General features: G+C 47.2%; 1 protein-coding gene across 1 annotated transcript in view; it reads right to left on the bottom strand.

The window, feature by feature from the left end:
* ERF (ETS2 repressor factor) overlaps nucleotides 1-16574 on the bottom strand; it is a 337451-nt gene extending 320877 nt beyond the window's left edge. The window contains exon 1 of the mRNA XM_078651330.1: nucleotides 16367-16574. The gene's annotated coding sequence lies outside the window, so the exon portion shown is untranslated. The remainder of the gene's footprint in view (nucleotides 1-16366) is intronic.
* Nucleotides 16575-18276: the final 1702 nt, after the last annotated feature.

The raw sequence follows: 18276 nt of genomic DNA, 5'->3' as shown, positions 1-18276 counted from the left end.
CTCCGTGGTACACTGTCAGGGGGTCCCTGCCTGCCACGAGTCGGGTGCCGACTTTAACCGGTATTCCTTTCCGCCCAGAGCACAGGACGGATACGGTCCCTTTAAGGCAGCCTGGGCCTTCCCGGAGGAGGGAACTCCGCCACTGACGTCATCATTTTCCCTCCAATCGGGAGCAACGAAGGTGCTGATAGCGCGACATCCGGAAGAGAACGCCGCGACCGGGACAGGAGAGGAGGAGACGTCCAGCGAGCCTCGTGAAGACTTCGGTATCCAGCGGAGAGAGAACACGGAAGCTGTACCACCCCAGGAACCGAGGACGGAGGACTTGGAAGCCGCCCCGCCTCAGGAGGAGAAAAAGCCGGGAGGCCAACGAGACCCCGCTCCGCCCCGCCACACTTCAGGAGGAGAAGTGTGGCTCCACTAGGTACGGGCCAGGTTAAGGGGACTGGTCTTTTCACAGGGAGGGAACGGGTAGGGGGTGGTTGAGGGTGGTCACGGGACATGCGTGTGTCTGTGAGCCGTTTTCACACCCCCCCGGTTGAATCCACACGAGCGCTTGTCATTGCAGTTTATATTCACTTTGTGGTAGTGGTCCCTGGTGATCCCCTCACTCCCCGTTTCCCCTTCCTTCGTAATCAGACTACCGGCAGCGCCAGTAACCCCGGGTCTCCTTTTCCTTCTTTTGAGTGCCTTTGGACCCGGACACCTTCGGTTGAATGAGACGTGGACCCCTTCTGCAAGAGGATCTACACCGGCCAGGCCCGGAGGCCATAAACATCTAGAACTGAAGACCTTTTGTGTGTTATCTCGGAACCACGAGTACCTTGTTGTTTCGATTGGACTTTTTGACACCTATAATAAAACGCTCCTCTATATCAAACCTTCTGAGTGAAGCCCCTTCTCTTCTACGGGTTTGCCCCCCCTCAGTGCATCCCTCACAAGTGGCGAGCCAGATAGGAGCATAACCGCCCTCTGATACAAGATGGAGACCCTCATTCAACAAATGAAAGAGGGCCAGGATAAACTGGATTGGGCCATAGGACAGACATCCACCCAGGCTGAGGCTGACCGCACGGCATTCACCACTGCCATACAAGCTGAGGCAGACAATCTCTTGAAGTTGGCTGAGGGTCAACACCAACTCATGGCGGTACTGGGACAAGGAAGAACAAACGCCCCTCCCCCAGGAACGGTCGTCCCTCTTCAAAAGTTCACCCCAGGGGATGACCCTTTGGCTTTCTTTTTGAACTTCGAGAGGGCTGCTAGGGCCAGTGCTTGGCCCGGTGACAGGTGGCCCTTTTACCTTGCACCTCTCTTAACGGGTGAGGCCCAGGCCGCCTACCAGATGGTCAATAAGGACGGTACTTCTGTTTATGCCGTGGTTAAACAGTATATCCTCGACCGTTTGGGTGTGGATGAAGACACCCACAGACTGAAGTTCCCACAGGAACGCGGAACCCCAGGAGATCTTCCCAAGACCCTCTTTTACAAACTTAAAGCAGCTGCTGACCTGTGGCTCAAGCCACAGGAAGGGAACATGCAAGAGGTGATGAATAAGATCTATCTGAAACAGTTTTTGGAGGCGTTACCCTATGGAACACAGCGTTGGCTGAGGCAACATGCAGGCCTGACTCTCGAACATGCCATAGAAATGGCTACTTCCTATGCCCGGGCACAAGGACGCCACCCCTTAAGAGAACCAGAGAAAACTAGTAAAAACATACCCGGAAAACCCGACAAGAAATACCCAAAAGAACCGATAGAACCTCCACGACCACGTCTACCCAAACCAGACTTTCAGCCTAACCCGGGTCCTCAATGTTATGACTGTGGCGAGTGGGGACACATCGCAAGGTATTGTCGAAAAAAACAAAAGGAAAAAGAAGAAGAACCTATGGATGTGAGCTACGCCCCACATTCAATTCTATACGCCCAGGAGACAGGACCTGTGTTCTATGTGAGTGTCAACATTTATGGGAAGGTGGTTAGTGCTTTACTCGACTCAGGATGTAGACATTCGGTAGTAAGACAAGAATTGGTTCCCTCGTCCTGCCTCATGCCAGGGAAAAGTGTTCACATAAGGTGCGTCCATGGGGATGTTAGGGAGTATCCATTAGCCACCATTAGCCTCTTTACTGCCGCAGGAACTAGAACAGAAGTAGTGGTTGGGGTTTTGGCTTCGCTTCCTGAACCAGTGATAATAGGAACAGACAACCCGGGCTTCATCGCCCTTATGTCTGACGCCTTACAATGCACTCCACGTGACACTCTGCTTGTTTCCGAACCATGGGCTAGGGACACCCATTTCAGGACCGCACAACTAAACGATGCCTCTCTCACCAACGCTTGGCACATAGCCCGTTCAGCTCAGGACCCTGTACATAGAACCTATCCTACTTTCATTGGAAAAAACGGGTTGTTGTATAGGGTGGCTAAACCTGATGCAGTTCCCCAGCTACTGGTACCTGTTGCCTTTAGGGACCAGATACTCTTTTTTGCATACGCACATTTACTTGCAGGACATTCAGGCGCAGAAAAGACAGGGCAGGCCATTTTACAACACTTCTTCTGGCCGGTAGTGTATGCACAGATACAACGCTATTGTCAGGAATGCCAGATCTGTCAACGGCGAAACCCCTATATTCCCCCTGCGGTTCCTCTGAACCCGTTACCCATCATAGGGAAACCATTTGATAGGTTGGGAATGGACCTTATAGACCCGTTGCCTAAGTCTGAGAGAGGTCATCTATATGTCTTAGTCTTAGTTGACTATGCCACTCGCTACCCCGAGGCATATCCCCTCCGGGCAGCTACATCGTCAGCCATTGCTCAAAAGCTCGTCAAGGTTTTCTCTAGAATGGGATTTCCTCGCGAAATCATTACAGACCAAGGAACACCTTTTGTTTCGAGCTTAATGGCACAGGTCTGTAAACAACTAAGAATCACTCACATTAAAACGTCTGTCTATCATCCCCAGACAGATGGATTGGTCGAGCGATACAACGGTAGCCTAAAGCTCACATTAAAGAAACTTTTGTCTGGGGATGGTAAGAACTGGGATCAGTTGCTACCCTTGGCTCTTTTTGTCCTTCGGAGCCAAAAACAGGCCAGTTTAGGCACCTCTCCTTTTGAGTTACTGTTTGGTCGGACCCCAAGAACCCTTTTAGAAATCACCAAAGACAGTTGGGAAAAAAAAGGAGCACAGGAGGCAGAGGCCTTACTGGACTACACACAACAATTCCAAACCAGACTTCATAAACTTAGGACCTTGGCCCATGATCATCTCGCCATAGCCCAGAACAAACAAAAGACATTTTATGACAAAGGGAAAAAATGGAGGGAACTCAATGTTGGTGACTGGGCTTTGGTGTTGTTACCTTCCTCCACCCATAAACTCAGAAAAGAATGGCAAGGACCTTTTGAGGTCCTCAGGAAAATCGGTAAAACCACTTATATCCTGCGAGTTAAGGGGAATAAGACACAAATGTACCACATAAACTTGTTAAAAAAGTGGTTGGGGAAACCTCCCAAAGCGGTCCATACCATCACGACTGCCCCTCATACTGTTCATGACACTCCTATAAATCCAGACATAACAGAAGGACAGCGAGAAGAGGTTTTGTCTCTTCTGCTCCGTTACTCAGACCAACCAGCAAAAACAAACATAGCGATGCATTCCATACCTACTCCTCCCGGAACTGTAGTGAAACAAAAGCCCTACCGTGGCCCAGAGGCTAGAAGAAGTGCCTTCCAAGACGAGATCAACCAGATGTTGCGCTCCGGGGTGATTGTACCCTCACACAGCAACTGGTGTTCTCCAGTAGTACTCGTTCCCAAAACGGACGGCAGTATTTGTTTCTGTATAGACTTCAGAGCTGTAAATAGGGTCTTCAAACAAGACGCTTACCCACTGCCTCGCGTGGACGAACTGCTAGAACGCCTTGGTGAAGCTCGGTATATCACAACCACAGACCTCACCAAGGGGTATTGGCAGATTTCGCTAAACCCTGCAGACCAAGAGAAAACAGCTTTCTCTACGCCCTCTGGCCACTATCATTACACCGTTCTCCCGTTCGGACTGCACGGCGCTCCGGCGACGTTCCAAAGGGCAATGGACACCGTCTTGTCTTCCCACCAACAATATTCCTCCACTTACTTGGACGATATCGTCGTCTACAGTAAAACGTGGAAAGACCATACAAAACATCTTAAAAAAATACTCACTAGTCTAAGAGCAACAGGGTTCCATATATACGCCAAAAAGACTAGAGTAGCCTTCAGAAAAGTGAAATATCTAGGTTATGTCTTAGGTAACGGGATGATAGAACCACAAACAGAGAAAGTGAAGCCTATCCTTGGAACTCCCCTATCCTAAGACCAAAAGAGATTTGAGAGCATTCCTAGGCCTGGTGGGAAACTATAGAAGGTTTATTCCACAGTTCGCGGATATGGCTGGACCTCTTACAGACCTGTTAAAAAAAAAACAGTCATCTCCTAGGTTACCAGCCCCTACTCCCAAAGAAACCAATGCTTTTCAGGCGCTACAAACTGTCCTTATCACGGCACCTGTCTTGATTTCTCCGGACTTCACAAAACCCTTCATCCTCCAGACAGATGCCTCAGGAGTAGGTATTCGGACGGTCCTTTCTCAGGAAGACTCAGACGGGTTGGAAAGACCGGTTCTTTACATCAGCCGTAAACTGTTCCCCAGAGAACTGGCCTACTCTACTATAGAGAAGGAGTGTTTGGCGGTCCGCTGGAGTGTGAACAAACTCAAGTACTATCTGGAGGGTAGGCCCTTTGTGTTATATACAGACAATGCCCCACTGACGTGGCTTCAACGGAACCGGGGTCACAATGACCGTATCCTCAGGTGGTTTTTGGCCCTACAACCCTTCCAAATCGAGGTCCGTCATCGCAAAGGTCTGGAACAGGGGAACGCTGACTTTCTGTCCCGATTTCCTCTTTCCCCCGATCGGGGAAATCCTGGGGGAGGGATGTGTCAGGGGGTCCCTGCCTGCCACGAGTCGGGTGCCGACTTTAACCGGTATTCCTTTCCGCCCGAGCACAGGACGGATACGGTCCCTTTAAGGCAGCCTGGGCCTTCCCGGAGGAGGGAACTCCGCCACTGACGTCATCATTTTCCCTCCAATCGGGAGCAACGAAGGCGCTGATAGCGCGACATCCGGAAGAGAACGCCGCGACCGGGACAGGAGAGGAGATGTCCAGCGAGCCTCGTGAAGACTTCGGTGTCCAGCGGAGAGAGAACACGGAAGTTGTACCACCCCAGGAACAGAGGACGGATGACTTGGAAGCCGCCCCGCCTCAGGAGGAAAGCCGGGAGGCCAACGAGACCACGCTCCGCCCGCCACACTTCAGGAGGAGAAGTGTGGCTCCACAAGGTACGGGCCAGGTTAAGGGGACTTGTCTTTTCACAGGGAGGGAACGGGTAGGGGTGGTTGAGGGTGGTCACGGGACATGCGTGTGTCTGTGAGCCGTTTTCGCACCCCCTCCGGTTGAATCCACATGAGCGCTTGTCATTGCAGTTTATATTCACTTTGTGGTAGTGGTCCCTGGTGATCCCCTCACTCCCCCATTTCCCCTTCCTTCGTAATCAGACTACCGGCAGCGCCAGTAACCCCGGGTCTCCTTTTCCTTCTTTCGCGTGCCTTTGGACCCTGACACCTTCGGTTGAATGAGACGTGGACCCCTGCTGCAAGAGGATCTACACCGGCCAGACCCGGAGGCCATAAACATCCAGAACTGAAGACCTTTTAAATGCTATCTCGGAAACCCGAGAACCTTGTTGTTTCGATTGGACTTTTTCACACCTATAATAAAACGCTCCTCTATATCAAACCTTCTGAGTGAAGCTCCTTCTTTTCTACGGGTTTGCCCCCCCTCAGTGCACCCTTCACATACACAAAGATTGTAAGTAAAGATAAGCAGGGGTGCTTGTGTGAATGTTGATCTGTCTTAAAATAGGTAAAATTTCACGTTTTGTCAAATTACTATAAAATTTGCAGAAAAGAACCATGTGCATAGTACTTTCTGCCATCAAAGTATCACAAGGACAATTATTTAGTTTTGGATACCAATCATTAATTTCAGGAAAACAAATTAAACAATGACAAATATCCATTCTTAAACCGATGAAAATAAATCTATGCCTAGAGTTTAATACAAATTTAAGATACGGTTGCATTTCATATGTAGTTAGGATTTCTTGACTTTTCATTACGTAAGGATTTTATATTTCAGTAGTCAATCTAAGATTCTCAAGGTGCGCCAAACTTTTGTTTTTCATGTCTTTACTATTAATGGCATCCAGGGATTCAGGCTTCTTGTAATAATCAGAATACCCCAGATAACAGAAAAAACTTTGAATATATGTCAACCAGGGTATGCGTAAGTATTAGCAACTCATTTTGCTGTGGGGTGGAAGAGCTTTTGTTGGGTATGCCTCTTCCTCTACCTTTGTTGTTTTTGTATCCTTTCCGATAGTAACCTCACTCTTGTTGATGGTATTGCTGCTGCTGCCGTTAAAGTATTTTCTGTGGTAGAGGTTTTTGTGGCTCCATTACCATGGTACTTCTGAAAGGGTTATTGTTTCTGTGTAGTGGTTTGTAAAACACCTATTGACTTTGCAGTATCAATGTCTTTTTAATCTTTTCTAGCTGATCATCTACTGCTGGCCCAAAAAGATGTTCTCAATCAAAAGGTACACTTAAAATATGTTGTTGTACCTCAGGTCAGAAATGCATGGCCATGTACGCCTTCTGAACCGAAGTGTCAGCTACATCTAATTTACAATTGATAGTAACATTTGAAATACTTCCCTTCATTAACTAAATCTTCCCCCTTCTTCCTGTATTCCTCTGGAGGATGTTGCATGAGCTTTTGTATCTCACCCCAGGTAGCTCTGTTATAGTGTGAGAGGAGCCCCACGAACTTTGCAATCCTCCAATGATTTGCATGGCCTGCAGCAACTCTTTTTGATGTTGTGTCTGTTCTTTTGCTTTCTGTATCTGGAGGCGGGGCTTCTCCAGTGCCTTGTGCAGTAGCCCTCTTCCTAGCAATGGTGACAAGTGCATCTGCAGGTGAATGATCTCGAATACATATTGGGTTGTTTGGGAGGCTTTATATTTCTTTTCAGAACCTGGTGTTAGGACTCTTGATTTTACGGAGTCCTTGAACCCCTCTTTAGCCACATTCAGAATGGATCAAATCAGGGACAAATATTGGACAGTTCTTTCTGTGTGTGATAGTGTTTCAACCAGAAAGTCATGTTCTTCTTAGGTTGAAAGCATGGGGGTCTTGTATCGCACTGTGGTAGGAGGAAGTGTCATCAGGGGGAGAATGTTTTATGGGCACAGGTGTGCCTATGTCATAATCTGGTAGCACCACATCATAGTCTTCCCATGGGTCAGGTGTGTCATCAATATTGAGTGGACCATGGGAATCAGTGTCTTCTCCTTGTGGAGATGGTGAACAAGTGTGAGGTGAAACAGGTACACAAAACTATAGGACTTGTGCCTCTAGTTTCTTGAATTATAATATTTTGTGGAGGTTTAGAAAGTTGTCCATCTTCTGCCTTTCTTTTTGCAGTCCCTTTTCTCTCTTGTTACATGAACTGTTGTAGTCCATCAAATACTACCCCTTGATCTCCAGTGGGTTTAGTACTTTGTGTCCTCTGTTTCTTGTGTGCAGTTGTTGTGTTTTTAGAAACAGCCTGTGCCTCAGAACTACTGGAATCACAGTTTTTCTTCTATTTAGAAGAGTGTCCATGGTTTTTCTCAGAACTTGGTTCCAAAGTTTTAGACTTTGGTCTGCTTGATTCCGAATGCTTTTTCGGCTCAGATGTGTGTGTCTTGGAGCTCTTCGGTGCTGATGTTTTCATCGGTTCCGACTGATGCCTTGGAGTCGAATGCTTGGTCAGAGTTGATGTGGTCTTAGGTGCCATAATAGTTTCAAAACCGTCCCCTTTTGATGCCTGGCCACCAGATCAGGATCAAGAATACTCTTGTCCTTTCTCGGTTCTGAGGTTTGGTCACAGTGTCAGCCTGAACCGGAAGGTTGCGACACCATGTCGGGGTATTGGTGGTGGCAAATGTATAATCTTTTATGGGGGGTAGTAGTACTCACGGTATGTGGCATCAATTCGGTCCTCGGTACCGAGTCTGTGGCCGGCGCCTGTCATTTTGGTTGTACTTGAGCTAGTTCTTCTCCAGAAGATACTTCAGACGTGGTGTCCTGCTTCCTGTTGGAGTGCTGGCTTTGCCGTGCACGTCACTGTCGTGGCTGAACTCCGCCTCAGCTTCGTGGTCCATATTATAAGAGAGCTGTCGATCCCGTGATGATCGAAGAGTCTTTTTATTTTTAAACAATGCGCAGGCAGCAGACTGTTCTTATTTGTGCTCCGAAGAGAGGCACTAGTTACAGATGTCATGTGTGTCTGAGGGTGCGCCCTATGCTCCGCACTGAGAACACAGTCTGAAGAGTTCTTTCTTCGTCTCCATTACCCGGAGATGATCATTCTTGACAGTTGAGTATATTTGGAATCCGGGAAATCCTTCTCCAGTGCAGAAATCGATTGCGGTGATTACTTTTTTTCCCATAAGCTGTATGGCATTGAATCTTGAACAGCTTCAACGTAATCCGTTCAAGACTGATGGCAGAAAAAGACTTTCTGAGGAACAAACCCCCAGATGCATCAACAACCCATTTTGCGATTCCTTAATAGCGAAAAATACCGATTCGCTATTAAGGAATAGCAAAATGGAATGCATCAAGAAATCACTAAAAAAATAATGATTTCTTAGAATTCCTTAATTGCGACTCGCAATTAAGGAATACCTCCTCATTCATTCCTATGGGCCTGGAGGCCCATAGGAATGAATGGGAAGACAATCTCAATGTGCGAATCGCAATTAGCGAATCGCAAATTGAGATTGCGATTTCAAGGGTGCAGATGGTGTCCAAAGGACACCCTGTTGCACCCCCTGAAATTGATCTGTGCACATATGTTGCGCGCACACATGCCCTTACGGCATGTGTGTGCGCAACATGAAACTTTGAAAAATGCACTTTAGTGCAATTTTCAAAGTTTTTGCAAATTACCATGAAGTTGTACTTCATGGTAATTTGCGTGCCCTATTAGCGAATTCGCTATTTTTAAAACTTTCATGCATTGCATTTAAGGAATCTCAATTTGACATTCCTTAAATGCAAATAATCGCAATTTAGCGAATTCTCAATTTGCGATTTTTGCATTTGCGATGATGCATCCCAAATGCAAAAATACCGGTCTCAAAGGGGCAGATTCTGAGAATCTGCCCCTTTGCGAGCAGATTTTTGTTTGATGCATCTGGGCCAAAGACTTCAACACGCGCAAAGCTTTGAGGGAGAGGAGAATCGATGCAGGACGCCGATCATAACGCTTCCTCTAAAAAACAACTTAAAAAGTCCGGGCCCAACACTAGATGCTAGGAGTATGCACAGCATGTATATCTGCAGCCAACAAATGCTAGGAATAGTTATTTTTTTTGTACAGCAGAAATGCTGAACTCACATTTGAAGGTGGTCTCAAATGTGAGGATGAAGAAAAAGGTGGCTCTATAAATACAATATTGGCCTAGGATCATACAATGTGAGATCAGTTTAAGGGTCAAGTACATTACGGTTAGGTCAAGTAGAAAATTCAAATTACTAGACCTGCAGGTCTAGTAAAAAATTTTACGATTTTTTGAGACCTGCTGATATAGTACAGTTGCTGTTTAAAGACATTTCTTATGATGTACAAAAGTGTGTTTTCCTGACCCTTGAAAACTAGGACTCAATTAGGGCCTAGCAGCCATATTGTTCAAAATGGATGTCTCTTCTATCCTCCCCCAGCACATTTGACTGTTTGTTATTTATGAAGCACACTGTCAAACAGAATCATGTTTGTTTACTTTCATTGTCATTGTTCATGCTGTTTTCCATTATTCTTTCCCCAGGCACAGGAACAAAACTGTGTCTTTGATTCAGGATCCTTCTGCTAGCTCACTGTACCCTATTTATTCATAACAGCTAGCAGCTGCTCATGTGGCTAGTTTTTTCTACCATCTCCGGATGGCATTAGCATGGAATGGGCAGAATAAATATTTATGTAGTGGGATAATGCTTGGGTGCTAAGGTAATATCAGTTTTGCAGTTTCCTTGCCCATTCAATCTCCGGCAGTGTTGTTCCTGTTACGTTAGGGTGGGACTCATTCCCCCAGTCCACCACGCACCTGGATTGGCGAGCCAGTTTCTGTAACGCTAAAAGTGCGCCAGCAGACCCGTAGAGCGGGTCCTTCAGTTTTGCGTTCTCCCTACCTATTTGTCCGCTGGCAGTGTTGTTCCTGTTATGGTTATGGTTGGACTCAGTCCTCCAGTCCACCAAGTGCCCGGAGGGGCGGGGATAGTTTCCTTTGCTGTAAAAGCACCCCAGCAGTGCGGGGCGTGCCCAGGTGTGTGCCTGGGCCAAGACTGGGCCTGTCTATGCCTGTCGTCGGCCAGAAGAGGCTGGGCTGGGTCACCCCTCTTTCGCTTTGCTTCCTGACCATATCCCTTGCCCTCCTGAAAGTGCCAGTACATGATAGTTGTTGGAGGTCGCCGACATTGGTGAGTGTACTGTTACTTTTTTGGGCCTATCTTGTTGCCCAGAGGTTAAACGATCGGTAAACGGAAATCACAAGGTGATAAACCAGCCAGCCAAGGTAATACCCCAGGGGGGACTACCCTAGACTCCTTCTTGGCTTGTGCTGTTAGTGTTGTCTCTAAGGAAATCGTTTTGGCCGAAAGGCATTTGTCCAGGGATTTTGGTGTTGCCACTGCTTGCTCTTTGATTTCCGCAGTAGATAAACCCAATAGCCCTTTGTCTACTATAGTCCCAACAAATATGCCAGGCTCATAAGCTGACGTGTCATCTTGCCATTCACCCAGTGTCCTTGCTCAGACTAGTATTGACAATTTGGATATTACACCATCCAGTAGAAATGTACCCTGAGCTAAAAGACCATGCCAAGTTAAGCGTGGAGACAATACCAAATTAAAACCTAACAACAGATGCAAGGCTGGACGTAAAAACCAGGCAATTACTGTGGAAACTCCTTCTAGGCCATTGTTTGGGCAGGTGCAGAGTGGGTCGGCAACTGCAGTGGATGAATTGCCAGCCTTCGATTAGGATTTTTGTGTCTTGGATACATTTTCTGCTATTGCACATGCATGTCTTTCTCCTTTGTTGGACAAGATTTGTGCTCTGGAGAAAATTGTTAAACAGCTAATTCCTCATCAAAATGGCACTTGCTGTCAGTCTGCATCAGTGGAGCCTTGTGCTCAGGCAACTAGAACCGATTATAATAGTATCGTTTCTGCCTCTGTGCCTAGTTGTATAGGTCCAGCAAAGGTGATTCTTTGAGGCATGTAACATTGGCTAATAAAATGCAAAAAACATGCAGCATACAATATTGGGCATTTTTTGTTCTTTTGAGTGGATTTCTGTTCTGCAAATTTTGTGCACCTTGACAGAGCAAGTGGGACATATCCTTTAACATGACGTCGGAATCATGCTGTGCCTTTACATCACAGGCACCAGAACAAATGCATTGTTACCTTCCATTTGTTTAGCATGCAAGTCTTTACAACGACTTGCTTTAGGGGGCGCATTGGTGGAGTGGTGTTGGATTTAAAGTCCAACACCTTCCCTACTGTTGCGCAGACTGGAGATGAAATAGTAAATGGTACTAATCCAAAGACCAACACCCCCCTAACGACTTGCGTGCAATAGGAACAGGTTGTAACTACTCATTCGTTCAAATGTGGGCATTAAAAAGGCATGCATGTTAAACACATGCGTGATTCCGTCATGCAAATAGAGCAAGTTCCCTGAAGACAATAACAGCAGGGTATATACCGCACTAGCTGAAAATAAAGCAACACTGCACAGGGTAGCAGCCTGTTTAATTACATGGGATGCAGGCTGTTTACATGTCTTCATGAAATGTAAACAATGTTAGACATTTGTTTAGAGTCTCTATGTGGAGGTGCCATATTTAATAAAAATTATTTGTCCATTTGATATACGCCTGGTGTCTGGAAAGCTTTGAAGTCATTACTATTCAGAATAAACTGTCTTGTGGACTATACACATAAAATGTAACCATTTTAGAAAAGGGATGTGGTAGCTTCTAAAAAGAAAATCAGGGGAATGTATCTTCCCCTTTGACTTATATTGAAACAGATGGAATTTCAGGCAGTAGACAGCTAAAATAAAGCTCTCATTTTGGTTACAAAATCAGGAGTCTACTGTCTGATTCAAGTCTATTGGTATGTATGTAAATAGATTTGAACACAAAAACTCATGAAAACACACATGACTGTCCTCTGTAGTCTCAGATAGAGAGGACCAAGGCTAGGCTTGTGACACTCCCAGGAGACCTCGAGATGGGCCAGTGGAATTATTGACCATCAATGATAGGTGGTTACTGGACTGTGTCAACCACCTACAGTTTTTGTCTCCCTCTCCCTCACTGTTTGCCTAATTATTATGTTTTTGCTTATATCTTTTTTTGCTTCCTTAGATCATGCTGTGTAATGCAACCTTTATTTCCTGTGTATATGTAAAGCGCTCTAATACCCACGGGTCAATCAAGCGCTATATAAAACTTTTTTTTTTAAATAAATACAATTATGTGATTGTGCAGCTGTGGCGATTTTCACAAAATTATTGATTCGCTACATTTGTCACATAATCCATTATCTGCAGAATAACCGCTTAACCACGGCGCGAATTCAGCCGCGGTGCGGCAGTTTAAATGAGTGGGCGTGGCCGCATCGGCCAACGGACGTGCGCAGTACTACCGAGGTAGTGCTCACGACGGCCGTTGGCTGACGCGCGCAGCGAAGGGGATAATCTGCAGATTTTAACGAAAAAAGTTTTTTAAAAAGTAATGACGAATGTGTTGTTGCACAGTGGAAGGCCCTTTGCAAAGGTTGACTGGTCACTTTTTTGTAGCTTATTGCCATATTGGAGTGATACACTGGTACGAATGAGGTACAACTAATTAGCAGACTGAGTTAATAAGCTAAAAATGTCAGAATAATGAGGTAAAACTATTACAAAATGTGCTCCATGATTTGTTTTCTTGCTGCATAATTTACACAACCCTGCCATATCATTTGACCTTCCCCTGCCGCATCCTTGCAGTGGCCCTGGCCACACCCAAAGGCTTGGCCCGAGGCTTCAGTGGCTTTTAGGGTGACCAACTGTCCGTACATTTCACGGACCGCCCGTTATTTGTGCCTCTTGTCCGTTGTCTGTGCGGAATTCCTTTACGGACGACTTTTGTCCGTAATTTCGGACATCAGAGTGATCTGCGCTGCCCCCCCTGCACACATCCTGAGAGTTCTGTAACTCACTGCAGGGGCCAGCTCGTGCTCCTGCTGTGATCAATGGCCTGTAACGCCCCCCCCCCCCCCCTCGCCAACCTGACACAGATTACTATCGGCCCATTATCATTCTGTATTTTCGGCCTAATTATCACATACAGAATGATAATGGGCCTCTCTGCAGTGACAGCATTTGCTGGGTCTCCTCCTCCAAGGGCATGGCATTCTGCTTTTGTTTAGTGGCTGGTGTCAATTGAAAATCCAGTTGAACAAAAAAAAAGGCATCATTTATAAATCCTGGTGAAAATGGGTAAAGAAACATTTCAAAATAACAACGTGGATAAGTAAAAAACAAATTAATAAAAAAAAAAGAGGGGAATATTTTTGCAACATTTATGAAACAGCGCGAGCTGTAGAAGCATTTTAAAATGTTAAAACAGACACATGTCGGTTGTTAGAGGTGTGTTAGGAACATCACACTGCTTGCTTGTGTTTTGTACATTAGTTTGCTCTTAATACATCTTGTCCGTGCCGAAGAGAAGTTTAAGGAAGAGTTTGTTTAGTAAAAGTAATTTCAAATCAGCTTTTCACAATCCTCCTGGATGTTTCAAGTGACAGGTTGAAAACAGCCCAGCGGAAAGGAGATTTTATCTTGGCATGCTGCTGTATAAGCGTAAAAAAGTCAGAAACCAAACTTTGTTAAAGCAATACAGCATGTAAAACAAAGCATAAAAAGGCAATAAATGCAGCTATTGAGATGAGTGTTGGAAGTCCATTTCCCACAATCTTTGTCATCTTCTAATTTACGAGTTCACAGACCTCTTTGCAATACTGAATTTGAGCATATTTAGTGAAATTTTGACGTACCTCAGGACGGTAACATCACCCCAGGAGCACATCAGAAAAGAGTTAACTCTCTTAAAGATTCAATCACCACGGTTGTGCGCACAGCTATTAACATTTATTGAATTTGAGCATTTCCCACAGTTCGGCACCAAAAACGCTAATAGATCACCTGTTCTTCAAAGAAAAATGTACCATCATGATTGCTCTAATTGTGAAAGGCCATACAGTCATACATGTTGCATGAAAGGACTGCTGCAGGCAGCAGTATTGCTAATTGTGAGTGCTGATTAAGTGTATTTCAAGAATGTCACTATTACTACTGTAAAGGTGCAGCACTAATGCCACATGAGCCATCCCTCTGGCGCCCCACACTCGCAAGCAGGAAGAGACACTAATTCTTTATTGGCTGATTTCAATCAGGGTGGGCTAGGTCAGCACTCTCCTAGCTGAACCATTTTGACTGACTGGTATTGGTGTGCAGGTCAAACAGGCCTATAGGGCAATCTGGCAGTGGAGAAGGGCTGGCCTGACAAGTTAGTGTTTTCTGTCCGCTTTTGGGCCTGTTTTAATGTCAGGTGGGCATGTTGTTCTTTTGATGTGTCTTCAGAAGATCAAAACTGTCCAGGTTTGTAAATATGGACCACTATTTTTTGTCTATCTGCTTCGCTGATGGGAGCCACATTTATTCTTGATGCCTGGGCCTATTTTCTGTCCCAGTCCAGCCCTGTTGATGTGGCCAGATATAGATTTAGAACCACAGTGAAAACCAAAGGGACTACTTAAGATAAACTAGGGTAGGCAAGTAAACAATCCATTTATACATTTTTTCATTTAAATCTGATATTTGTGATGTATTTTCTATTATGAATGGTGAGCTACTGATACCAGGATATAAAGAAAAAACAGCAAAGCCATCAAGAGCCAGTTTTCAGCTTCTTGCGGAACACGAGATTTGAAGAGGAGGTTGTTCCATGCTTTGGAGGTTACATGGGAGAAGGCAAGGCCTCTGGCTTGCTAGAGAGAGTCTGGCTGAGTGGAGGTTTCTAGGAGGTGTGTAGAAGTGTATGTTGCTATTCAGGTATGCAGAACTGGTTTTGTGTAGTGCTTTGTGTATGTGTGTGAGCAGTTTGAATCAGGTTCGTTTGTTGATTGAGAGCCAGTGTAGTTCCCTGAGGTGAGAGGTGGTGTGGGTGCAGCAAGAGAGGTTGACTGTTTTAAAACTTGAAATGATCGTGTCTGTGCTTCTTAAGGTGGGCCTCCATATGCAGCTGGGTGCAGGTGCTGTACAGTATCTGTGCACTACCGTAGACTGCACTCATCAAGTGGTGACATAGAGCAGGCGGACACCTTTATGTTCAATTGTGGACAAAAAGGTAAGGTAGTTTATAGCTGTTATTGACCTGAAGCCATGACTGTAGGGAAAGAACGCAGGTACTGGGAACCTGGACAACAGGGACCCAGTACACCTGCATCAAAAGCCAGGCAAAATGTAGGGGGTGAGGTGGGGGGGGGGGGGTACTGCAACAGAAACTTAAGTTTCCTACGGCTGGCCACTTGGAGAACTGCACTCTAGTCCAGCACTACAGGTCCCAATTAGCTATATTTTATGCATGCTGCTTTACATCTTTTAATGCTCAGATATCAGATGCGAGTAACTAAGTCCACCGAGCAGATCTTCCTGACCACTTCTCTCACCAAACATGCCTGCTCAGGACCATGAACTGAAACAAAATATCAGACTGGACAATTCAGTGCAGTAACCATATAAATAGATCATGTTCATATGAAATACCACAAAAAAAACACACAGTTGATCAAAGCTGTATGTCTACCAAAAAACCATGAAATACACAATTGTCTCAACCTAATAACTTATTTTGGATTGTACTTATTATTGTAAATAAACGTAGCGTAGTCTGTGTAGTTCCTTGTAGTTCCTATATTCATGTAAGATGGTAAGTTAAGTATAAAAAGGAGAAACCCCACCAGGAGCAGCCTCCTGCCACTCAGCCCTCCATCCAACTGACAGTCTTACAACACTTATGTTGGTTGTCTTTTTACTTATGTAATATTGTGCAACCTCCTCTGATGTGTCTGTAAAGCTTACCTTCTGTCCTGAATTTTTGACCTGAATTTTGACTCTCTGTCCTGAATTTTCACATTCACCGTCCTGAATTTGCAACCATGCCAGTTGGTCACCCTGTCCCCACCTACACACGCTCCTGTATCTTCGTTTCTATCTCTTCACCTCCTAATTCCCATTTGCCAGCCCTCTCTGTCCTACCTCAGGCCTGCCCGCCCGTCCTCCTCCTCCCCACGCAGTTCTCTCACCCCTCTCCCGGCCTCTCTTCTCTCACCCCTCTCCCGGCCTCTCTTCTCTCACCCGGCCTCTCTTCTCTCACCCCTCTCCTGCTCTTTCTTCTCTCACCCCTCTCCCGGCCTCTCTTCTCTCACCCCTCTACCGGCCTCTCTTCTCTCACCCCTCTCCCGCTCTTTCTTCTCTCACCACTCTCCCGGCCTCTCTTCTCTCACCCCTCTCCCGGCCTCTCTTCTCTCACCCCTCTCCCGGCCTCTCTTCTCTCACCCTCTCCCGGCCTCTCTTCTCTCACCCCTCTCCCGGCCTCTCTTCTCTCACCCCTCTCCCGGCCTCTCTTCTCTCACCCCTCTCCCGCTCTTTCTTCTCTCACCACTCTCCCGGCCTCTCTTCTCTCACCCCTCTCCCGGCCTCTCTTCTCTCACCCCTCTCCTGCTCTTTCTTCTCTCACCCCTCTCCCGACCTCTCTTCTCTCACCCCTCTCCCGGCCTCTCTTCTCTCACCCCTCTCCCGGCCTCTCTTCTCTCACCCCTCTCCCGGCCTCTCTTCTCTCACCCCTCTCTCCCGCTCTTTCTCCTCACCCCTCTCCCGGCCTCTCTTCTCTCACCCCTCTCCCGCTCTTTCTTCTCTCACCCCTCTCCCGCTCTTTCTTCTCTCACCCCTCTCCCGACCTCTCTTCTCTCACCCCTCTCCCGGCCTCTCTTCTCTCACCCCTCTCCCGGCCTCTCTTCTCTCACCCCTCTCCTGCTCTTTCTTCTCTCACCCCTCTCCCGGCCTCTCTTCTCTCACCCCTCTCCTGCTCTTTCTTCTCTCACCCCTCTCCCGACCTCTCTTCTCTCACCCCTCTCCCGGCCTCTCTTCTCTCACCCCTCTCCCGGCCTCTCTTCTCTCACCCCTCTCCCGGCCTCTCTTCTCTCACCCCTCTCTCCCGCTCTTTCTTCTCTCACCCCTCTCCCGGCCTCTCTTCTCTCACCCCTCTCCCGGCCTCTCTTCTCTCACCCCTCTCCTGCTCTTTCTTCTCTCACCCCTCTCCCGGCCTCTCTTCTCTCACCCCTCTCCTGCTCTTTCTTCTCTCACCCCTCTCCCGCTCTTTCTTCTCTCACCCCTCTCCCGACCTCTCTTCTCTCACCCCTCTCCCGGCCTCTCTTCTCTCACCCCTCTCCCGGCCTCTCTTCTCTCACCCCTCTCTCCCGCTCTTTCTTCTCTCACCCCTCTCCCGGCCTCTCTTCTCTCACCCCTCTCCCGGCCTCTCTTCTCTCACCCCTCTTCCGGCCTCTCTTCTCTCACCCCTCTCCCGGCCTGTCTTCTCTCACCCCTCTCCCGGCCTGTCTTCTCTCACCCCTCTCCCGGCCTGTCTTCTCTCACCCCTCTCCCGCTCTTTCTTCTCTCACCCCTCTCTCCCGGCCTCTCTTCTCTCACCCCTCTCCCGGCCTCTCTTCTCTCACCCCTCTCCCGGCCTCTCTTCTCTCCACACCGCTCCCGTCCGTCCGCCTCACGCAGTTCTCTCACCCCTCTCTCCCGCTCTTCCTTCTCTCACCCCTCTCTCCCGCTCTTTCTCCTCTCACCCCTCTCCCGCTCTTTCTCCTCTCACCCCTCTCCCGCTCTTTCTCCTCTCACCCCTCTCTCCCGCTCTTTCTCCTCTCACCCCTCTCCCGGCCTCTCTTCTCTCACCCCTCTCCCGGCCTCTCTTCTCTCACCCCTCT

Source organism: Lissotriton helveticus, chromosome 7 (assembly GCF_964261635.1).
Source record: "Lissotriton helveticus chromosome 7, aLisHel1.1, whole genome shotgun sequence".
NCBI lineage: Eukaryota > Metazoa > Chordata > Amphibia > Caudata > Salamandridae > Lissotriton > Lissotriton helveticus.
The sequence above is the reverse complement of the archived record's forward strand: the minus strand, read 5'-3'. Positions and strand labels throughout refer to the sequence as shown.